We start from the raw sequence: 9,016 nt of genomic DNA, 5'->3' as shown, positions 1-9,016 counted from the left end.
AGCCGCCACCTAGGGAAACCTACCAAACCTGTGCATTTCTGAAAACTAGAGACCTAGGGGAATCCAAGATGGGGTGACTTGTGTGGCTTGGACCAGGTTCTGTTACCCAGAATCCTTTGCAAACCTCAAAATTTGGCTAAAAAACACATGTTCCTCACATTTCTGTGGCAGAAAGTTCTGGAATCTGAGAGGAGCCACAAAATTCCTTCCACCCAACGTTCCCCCACGTCTCCCGATAAAAATGATACCTCACTTGTGTGGGTAGGCCTAGCGCCCGCGACAGGAAACGCCCCAAAGCGCAACGTGGACACAGCCAAATTTTTGAAGGAAAACAGACGTGTTTTTTGCAAAGTGCCTACCTGTAGATTTTGGCCTGTAGCTCAGCCGCCACCTAGGGAAACCTACCAAACCTGTGCATTTCTGAAAACTAGAGACCTAGGGGAATCCAAGATGGGGTGACTTGTGTGGCTCGGACCAGGTTCTGTAACCCAGAATCCTTTGCAAACCTCAAAATTTGGCTAAAAAAATACATGTTCCTCACATTTCTGTGGCAGAAAGTTCTGCAATCTGAGAGGAGCCACAAATTTCCTGCCACCCAGCGTTCCCCCATGTCTCCCGATAAAAATGATACCTCACTTGTGTGGGTAGGCCTAGCACCCGCGACAGGAAACGCCCCAAAGCGCAACGTGGACACAGCCAAATTTTTGAAGGAAAACAGAGGTGTTTTTTGCAAAGTGCCTACCTGTAGCTTTTGGCCTGTAGCTCAGCCGCCACCTAGGGAAACCTACCAAACCTGTGCATTTCTGAAAACTAGAGACCTAGGGGAATCCAAGATGGGGTGACTTGTGTGGCTCGGACCAGGTTCTGTTACCCAGAATCCTTTGCAAACCTGAAAATTTGGCTAAAAAAACACATGTTCCTCACATTTCTGTGGCAGAAAGTTCTGGAATCTGAGAGGAGCCACAAATTTTCATCCACCCAGCGTTCCCCCACGTCTCCCGATAAAAATGATACCTCCCTTGTGTGGGTAGGCCTAGCGCCCGCAACAGGAAATGCCCCAAAGCGCAACGTGGACACAGCCAAATTTTTGAAGGAAAACAGAGGTGTTTTTTGCAAAAGTACCTACCTGTAGTTTTTGGCCTGTAGCTCAGCCGCCACCTAGGGAAACCTACCAAACCTGTGCATTTCTGAAAACTAGAGACCTAGGGGAATCCAAGATGGGGTGACTTGTGTGGCTCGGACCAGGTTCTGTTACCCAGAATCCTTTGCAAACCTCAAAATTTGGCTAAAAAAACACATGTTCCTCACATTCCTGTGGCAGAAAGTTCTGGAATCTGAGAGGAGCCACAAATTTCCTTCCACCCAGCGTTCCCCCACGTCTCCCGATAAAAATGATACCTCACTTGTGTGGGTAGGCCTAGCGCCCGCGACAGGAAACGCCCCAAAGCGCAACGTGAACACAGCCAAATTTTTGAAGGAAAACAGAGGTGTTTTTTGCAAAGTGCCTACCTGTAGATTTTGGCCTGTAGCTCAGCCGCCACCTAGGGAAACCTACCAAACCTGTGCATTTCTGAAAACTAGAGACCTCGGGGAATCCAAGATGGGGTGACTTGTGTGGCTCGGACCAGGTTCTGTTACCCAGAATCCTTTGCAAACCTCAAAATTTGGCTAAAAAAACACATGTTCCTCACATTTCTGTGGCAGAAAGTTCTGGAATCTGAGAGGAGCCACAAATTTCCTGCCACCCAGCGTTCCCCCACATCTCCCGATAAAAATGATACCTCACTTCTGTGGGTAGGCCTAGCGCCCGCGACAGGAAACACCCCAAAGCGCAACGTGGACACAGCCACATTTTTTAAGGAAAACAGAGGTGTTTTTTGCAAAGTGCCTACCTGTAGATTTTGGCCTGTAGCTCAGCCGCCACCTAGGGAAACCTACCAAACCTGTGCATTTCTGAAAACTAGAGACCTAGGGGAATGCAAGATGGGGTGACTTGTGTGGCTTGGACCAGGTTCTGTTACCCAAAATCCTTTGCAAACCTCAAAATTTGGCTAAAAAACACATGTTCCTCACATTTCTGTGGCAGAAAGTTCTGGAATCTGAGAGGAGCCACAAAATTCCTTCCACCCAACGTTCCCCCACGTCTCCCGATAAAAATGATACCTCACTTGTGTGGGTAGGCCTAGCGCCCGCGACAGGAAACGCCCCAAAGCGCAACGTGGACACAGCCAAATTTTTGAAGGAAAACAGACGTGTTTTTTGCAAAGTGCCTACCTGTAGATTTTGGCCTGTAGCTCAGCCGCCACCTAGGGAAACCTACCAAACCTGTGCATTTCTGAAAACTAGAGACCTAGGGGAATCCAAGATGGGGTGACTTGTGTGGCTCGGACCAGGTTCTGTAACCCAGAATCCTTTGCAAACCTCAAAATTTGGCTAAAAAATACATGTTCCTCACATTTCTGTGGCAGAAAGTTCTGCAATCTGAGAGGAGCCACAAATTTCCTGCCACCCAGCGTTCCCCATGTCTCCCGATAAAATGATACCTCACTTGTGTGGGTAGGCCTAGCACCCGCGACAGGAAACGCCCCAAAGCGCAACGTGGACACAGCCAAATTTTTGAAGGAAAACAGACGTGTTTTTTGCAAAGTGCCTACCTGTAGATTTTGGCCTGTAGCTCAGCCGCCACCTAGGGAAACCTACCAAACCTGTGCATTTCTGAAAACTAGAGACCTAGGGGAATCCAAGATGGGGTGACTTGTGTGGCTCGGACCAGGTTCTGTAACCCAGAATCCTTTGCAAACCTCAAAATTTGGCTAAAAAAATTACATGTTCCTCACATTTCTGTGGCAGAAAGTTCTGCAATCTGAGAGGAGCCACAAATTTCCTGCCACCCAGCATTCCCCCATGTCTCCCGATAAAAATGATACCTCACTTGTGTGGGTAGGCCTAGCACCCGCGACAGGAAACGCCCCAAAGCGCAACGTGGACACAGCCAAATTTTTGAAGGAAAACAGAGGTGTTTTTTGCAAAGTGCCTACCTGTAGCTTTTGGCCTGTAGCTCAGCCGCCACCTAGGGAAACCTACCAAACCTGTGCATTTCTGAAAACTAGAGACCTAGGGGAATCCAAGATGGGGTGACTTGTGTGGCTCGGACCAGGTTCTGTTACCCAGAATCCTTTGCAAACTTGAAAATTTGGCTAAAAAAACACATGTTCCTCACATTTCTGTGGCAGAAAGTTCTGGAATCTGAGAGGAGCCACAAATTTTCATCCACCCAGCGTTCCCCCCACGTCTCCCGATAAAAATGATACCTCCCTTGTGTGGGTAGGCCTAGCGCCCGCAACAGGAAATGCCCCAAAGCGCAACGTGGACACAGCCAAATTTTTGAAGGAAAACAGAGGTGTTTTTTGCAAAGTACCTACCTGTAGTTTTTGGCCTGTAGCTCAGCCGCCACCTAGGGAAACCTACCAAACCTGTGCATTTCTGAAAACTAGAGACCTAGGGGAATCCAAGATGGGGTGACTTGTGTGGCTCGGACCAGGTTCTGTTACCCAGAATCCTTTGCAAACCTCAAAATTTGGCTAAAAAAAACATGTTCCTCACATTCCTGTGGCAGAAAGTTCTGGAATCTGAGAGGAGCCACAAATTTCCTTCCACCCAGCGTTCCCCCACGTCTCCCGATAAAAATGATACCTCACTTGTGTGGGTAGGCCTAGCGCCCGCGACAGGAAACGCCCCAAAGCGCAACGTGGACACAGCCAAATTTTTGAAGGAAAACAGAGGTGTTTTTTGCAAAGTGCCTACCTGTAGATTTTGGCCTGTAGCTCAGCCGCCACCTAGGGAAACCTACCAAACCTGTGCATTTCTGTAAACTAGAGACCTCGGGGAATCCAAGATGGGGTGACTTGTGTGGCTCGGACCAGGTTCTGTTACCCAGAATCCTTTGCAAACCTCAAAATTTGGCTAAAAAAACACATGTTCCGCACATTTCTGTGGCAGAAAGTTCTGGAATCTGAGAGGAGCCACAAATTTCCTGCCACCCAGCGTTCCCCCACATCTCCCGATAAAAATGATACCTCACTTCTGTGGGTAGGCCTAGCGCCCGCCACAGGAAACGCCCCAAAGCGCAACGTGGACACAGCCAAATTTTTGAAGGAAAACAGAGGTGTTTTTTGCAAAGTGCCTACCTGTAGATTTTGGCCTGTAGCCCAGCCGCCACCTAGGGAAACCTACCAAACCTGTGCATTTCTGAAAACTAGAGACCTAGGGGAATCCAAGATGGGGTGACTTGTGTGGCTCGGACCAGGTTCTGTTACCCAGAATCCTTTGCAAACCTCAAAATTTGGCTAAAAAAACACATGTTCCTCACATTTCTGTGGCAGAAAGTTCTGGAATCTGAGAGGAGTCACAAAATTCCTTCCACCCAGCGTTCCCCCACGTCTCCCGATAAAAATGATACCTCACTTGTGTGGGTAGGCCTAGCACCCGCGACAGGAAACACCCCACAGCGCAACGTGGACACAGCCAAATTTTTGAAGGAAAACAGAGGTGTTTTTTGCAAAGTGCCTACCTGTAGATTTTGGCCTGTAGCTCAGCCGCCACCTAGGGAAACCTACCAAACCTGTGCATTTCTGAAAACTAGAGACCTAGGGGAATCCAAAATGGGGTGACTTGTGTGGCTCGGACCAGGTTCTGTTACCCAGAATCCTTTGCAAACCTCAAAATTTGGCTAAAAAAAACACGTTTCTCACATTTCTGTGGCGGAAAGTTCTGGAATCTGAGAGGAGCCACAAATTTTCTTCCACCCAGCGTTCCCCCACGTCTCCCGATAAAAATGATACCTCACTTGTGTGGGTAGGCCTAGCGCCCGCGACAGGAAATGCCCCAAAGCGCAACGTGGACTCAGCCAAATTTTTGAAGGAAAACAGAGGTGCTTTTTGCAAAGTGCCTACCTGTAGATTTTGGCCTGTAGCTCAGCCGCCACCTAGGGAAACCTACCAAACCTGTGCATTACTGAAAACTAGAGACCTAGGGGAATCCAAGATGGGGTGACTTGTGTGGCTCGGACCAGGTTCTGTTACCCAGAATCCTTTGCAAACCTCAAAATTTGGCTAAAAAAACACATGTTCCTCATATTTCTGTGGCAGAAAGTTCTGGGATCTGAGAGGAGCCACAAATTTCCTTCCACCCAGCGTACCCCCACGTCTCCCGATAAAAATGATACCTCACTTGTGTGGGTAGGCCTAGCGCCCGCGACAGGAAACGCCCCAAAGCGCAACGTGGACACAGCCAAATTTTTGAAGGAAAACAGAGGTGTTTTTAGCAAAGTGCCTACCTGTAGATTTTGGCTTGTAGCTCAGCCGCCACCTAGGGAAACCTACCAAACCTGTGCATTTCTGAAAACTAGAGACATAGGGGAATCCAAGATGGGGTGACTTGTGTGGCTCGGACGAGGTTCTGTTACCCAGAATCCTTTGCAAACCTCAAAATTTGGCTAAAAAAACACATGTTCCTCACATTTCTGTGGCAGAAAGTTCTGGAATCTGAGAGGAGCCACAAATTTCCTTCCACCCATCGTTCCCCCACGTCTCCGATAAAAATGATACCTCACTTGTGTGGGTAGACCTAGCGCCCGCGACAGGAAACGCCCCAAAGCGCAACGTGGACACAGCCAAATTTTTGAAGAAAACAGAGGTGTTTTTTGCAAAGTGCCTACCTGTAGATTTTGGCCTGTAGCTCATCCGCCACCTAGGGAAACCCACCAAACCTGTGCATTTCTGAAAACTAGAAACCATGGGGAATCCAAGATGGGGTGACTTGTGTGGCTCGGACCAGGTTCTGTTACCCAGAATCCTTTGCAAACCTTAAAATTTGGTTAACAAAACCCATGTTCCTCACATTTCTGTAGCAGAAAGTTCTGGAATCTGAGAGGAGCCACAAATTTCCTTCCACCCAGCGTTCCCCCACGTCTCCCGATAAAAATGATACCTCACTTGTGTGGGTAGGCCTAGCGCCCGTGACAGGAAACAACCCAAAGCGCAAAGTGGACACATCCACATTTTTGAAGGAAAACAGAGGTGTTTTTTGCAAAGTGCCTACCTGTAGATTTTGGCCTGTAGCTCAGCTGCCACCTAGGGAAATCTACCAAACCTGTGCATTTCTGAAAACTAGAGACCTAGGGGAATCCAAGATGGGGTGACTTGTGTGGCTCGGACCAGGTTCTGTTACCCAGAATCCTTTGCAAACCTCAAAATGTGGCTAAAAAAACACATGTTCCTCACATTTCTGTGGCAGAAAGTTCTGGAATCTGAGAGGAGCCACAAATTTCCTTCCACCCAGGGTTCCCCCATGTCTCCCGATAAAAATGATACCTCACTTGTGTGGGTAGGCCTAGAGCCCGCGACAGGATATGCCCCAAAACACAATGTGGACACATCACAGAAAACAGACCTGTTTTTAGCAAAGTGCCTACCTGTAGATTTCGGCCTCTAGCTCAGCCGCCACCTAGGGAAACCTACCAAACCTGTGCATTTCTGAAAACTAGAGACCTAGGGGAATCCAAGATGGGGTGACTTGTGTGGCTCGGACCAGGTTCTGTTACCCAGAATCCTTTGCAAACCTCAAAATTTGGCTAAAAAAACACATGTTCCTCACATTTCTGTGGCAGAAAGTTCTGGAATCTGAGAGGAACCACACATTTCCTTCCACCCAGCGTTCCCCCTCGTCTCCCGAAAAAAATGATACCTCACTTGTGTGGGTAGGCCTAGCGCCCGCGACAGGAAACGCCCCAAAGCGCAACGTGGACACAGCCAAATTTTTGAAGGAAAACAGAGGTGTTTTTTGCAAAGTGCCTACCTGTAGATTTTGGCCTGTAGCTCAGCCGCCACCTAGGGAAACCTACCAAACCTGTGCATTTCTGAAAACTAGAGACCTAGGGGAATCCAAGATGGGGTGACTTGTGTGGCTCGGACCAGGTTCTGTTACCCAGAATCCTTTGCAAACCTCATAATTTGACTAAAAAAACACATGTTCCTCACATTTCTGTAGCAGAAAGTTCTGGAATCTGAGAGGAGCCACAAATTTCCTTCCACCCAGGGTTCCCCCACATCTCCCGATAAAAATGATACCTCACTTGTGTGGGTAGGCCTAGCGCCCGCGACAGGATATGCCCCAAAACACAACGTGGACACATCACAGAAAACAGACCTGTTTTTAGCAAAGTGCCTACCTGTAGATTTTGGCCTGTAGCTCAGCCGCCACCTAGGGAAACCTACCAAACCTGTGCATTTCTTAAAACTAGAGACCTAGGGGAATCCAAGATGGGGTGACTTGTGTGGCTCGGACCAGGTTCTGTTACCCAGAATCCTTTGCAAACCTCAAAATTTGGCTAAAAAAACACATGTTCCTCACATTTCTGTGGCAGAAAGTTCTGGAATCTGAGAGGAGCCACAAATTTCCTTCCACCCCCAGCGTTCCCACACGTCTCCCGAAAAAAATGATACCTCACTTGTGTGGGTAGGCCTAGCGCTCGCGACAGGAAGTGGCCCAAAACACAACGTGGACACATCACATTTTTTCATAGGAAACAGTGCCTACCTGTGGATTTTGGCCTCTAGCTCAGCCGGCACCTGGGGAAACCTAGCAAACCAGCGTAATTTTTAAATCTAGAGACCTAGGGGATTCCAAGATGGGGTGACTTGCGGGGCTCTGACCAGGTTCTCTTACCCAGAATCCTTTGCAAACATCAAAATTTGGCCAAAAAACACTTTTTCCTCTCATTTCGGTGACAGAACGTTCTGGAATCTGAGAGGAGCCACAAATTTCCTTCCACCCAGCGTTCCCCTAAGTCTCTCCATAAAAATGGTACCTCACTTGTGTGGGTAGGCCTAGCACCCACGAAAGGATATGGCCCAAAACACAACGTGGACACAATATATTTTTTCACAGAAAACAGAGGTGTTTTTTGCAAAGTGCCTACCTGTGGATTTTGGCCTCTAGCTCAGCCGGCCCCAGGGGGGGGGAAATGCCCTAAAATAAATTTGACCCCCCATCCCCCCAAACCCCCCCTGCCCAGGAGCGACCCTTGCCTTCGGGGTCGCTCCCCCTGCGTGACATTGGCGCCAAAAAACAAATCCTCGGTGCCTAGTGGTTTCTGCCCCCTTGGGGCAGATTGACCTAAAATCGACCAATCTGCCCCCAAGGGGGTCAGAAATGGTCTAAATACAGTTTGCCCCCCACGGGAGCGACCCTTGTCTGATGGGTCGCTCCCCATCTCTAAAAAAACAAACATACAAAAAAAAAAACACACAAACAAAATTTGCCCTGGTGCCTAGAGGTTTCTGCCCCCCCCTGGTGGCAGATCGGCCTAATTATAGGCTGATCTGCCCCCCGGGGGGCAGAAATGGCCTAAAATAAATTTGCATCCCCAACCCCCACCCCCCCACCAGGAGCGACCCTCGCCTACGGGGTCGCTCCCCCTGCGTGACATTGGCGCCAAAAAACAAATCCCCGGTGCCTAGTGGTTTCTGCCCCCTTGGGGCAGATTGACCTAAAATCGACCAATCTGCCCCCAAGGGGGGCAGAAATGGTCTAAATACAGTTTGCCCCCAGGGGAGCGACCCTTGCCTGATGGGTCGCTCCCCATCTCTAAAAAAACAAACATACAAAAAGAAAACACACAAAAAAAAATTGCCCTGGCGCCTAGAGGTTTCTGCTCCCCCTGGTGGCAGATCGGCCTAATAATAGGCCGATCTTGGCCTAAAATAAATTTGCATCCCCAACCCCCACCCCCCCACCAGGAGCGACCCTCGCCTACGGGGTCGCTCCCCCTGCGTGACATTGGTGCCAAAAAACAAATCCCCGGTGCCTAGTGGTTTCTGCCCCCTTGGGGGCAGATTGACCTCAAATCTACCAATCTGCCCCCAAGGGGGGCAGAAATGGTCTAAATACAGTTTGCCCCCCAGGGGAGCGACCCTTGCCTGATGGGTCGCTCCCCATCTCTAAAAAAACAAACATA

Source organism: Pleurodeles waltl, chromosome 2_2, assembly GCF_031143425.1.
Source record: "Pleurodeles waltl isolate 20211129_DDA chromosome 2_2, aPleWal1.hap1.20221129, whole genome shotgun sequence".
Taxonomy (NCBI): domain Eukaryota; kingdom Metazoa; phylum Chordata; class Amphibia; order Caudata; family Salamandridae; genus Pleurodeles; species Pleurodeles waltl.
Note: the sequence above shows the minus strand (reverse complement) of the source record.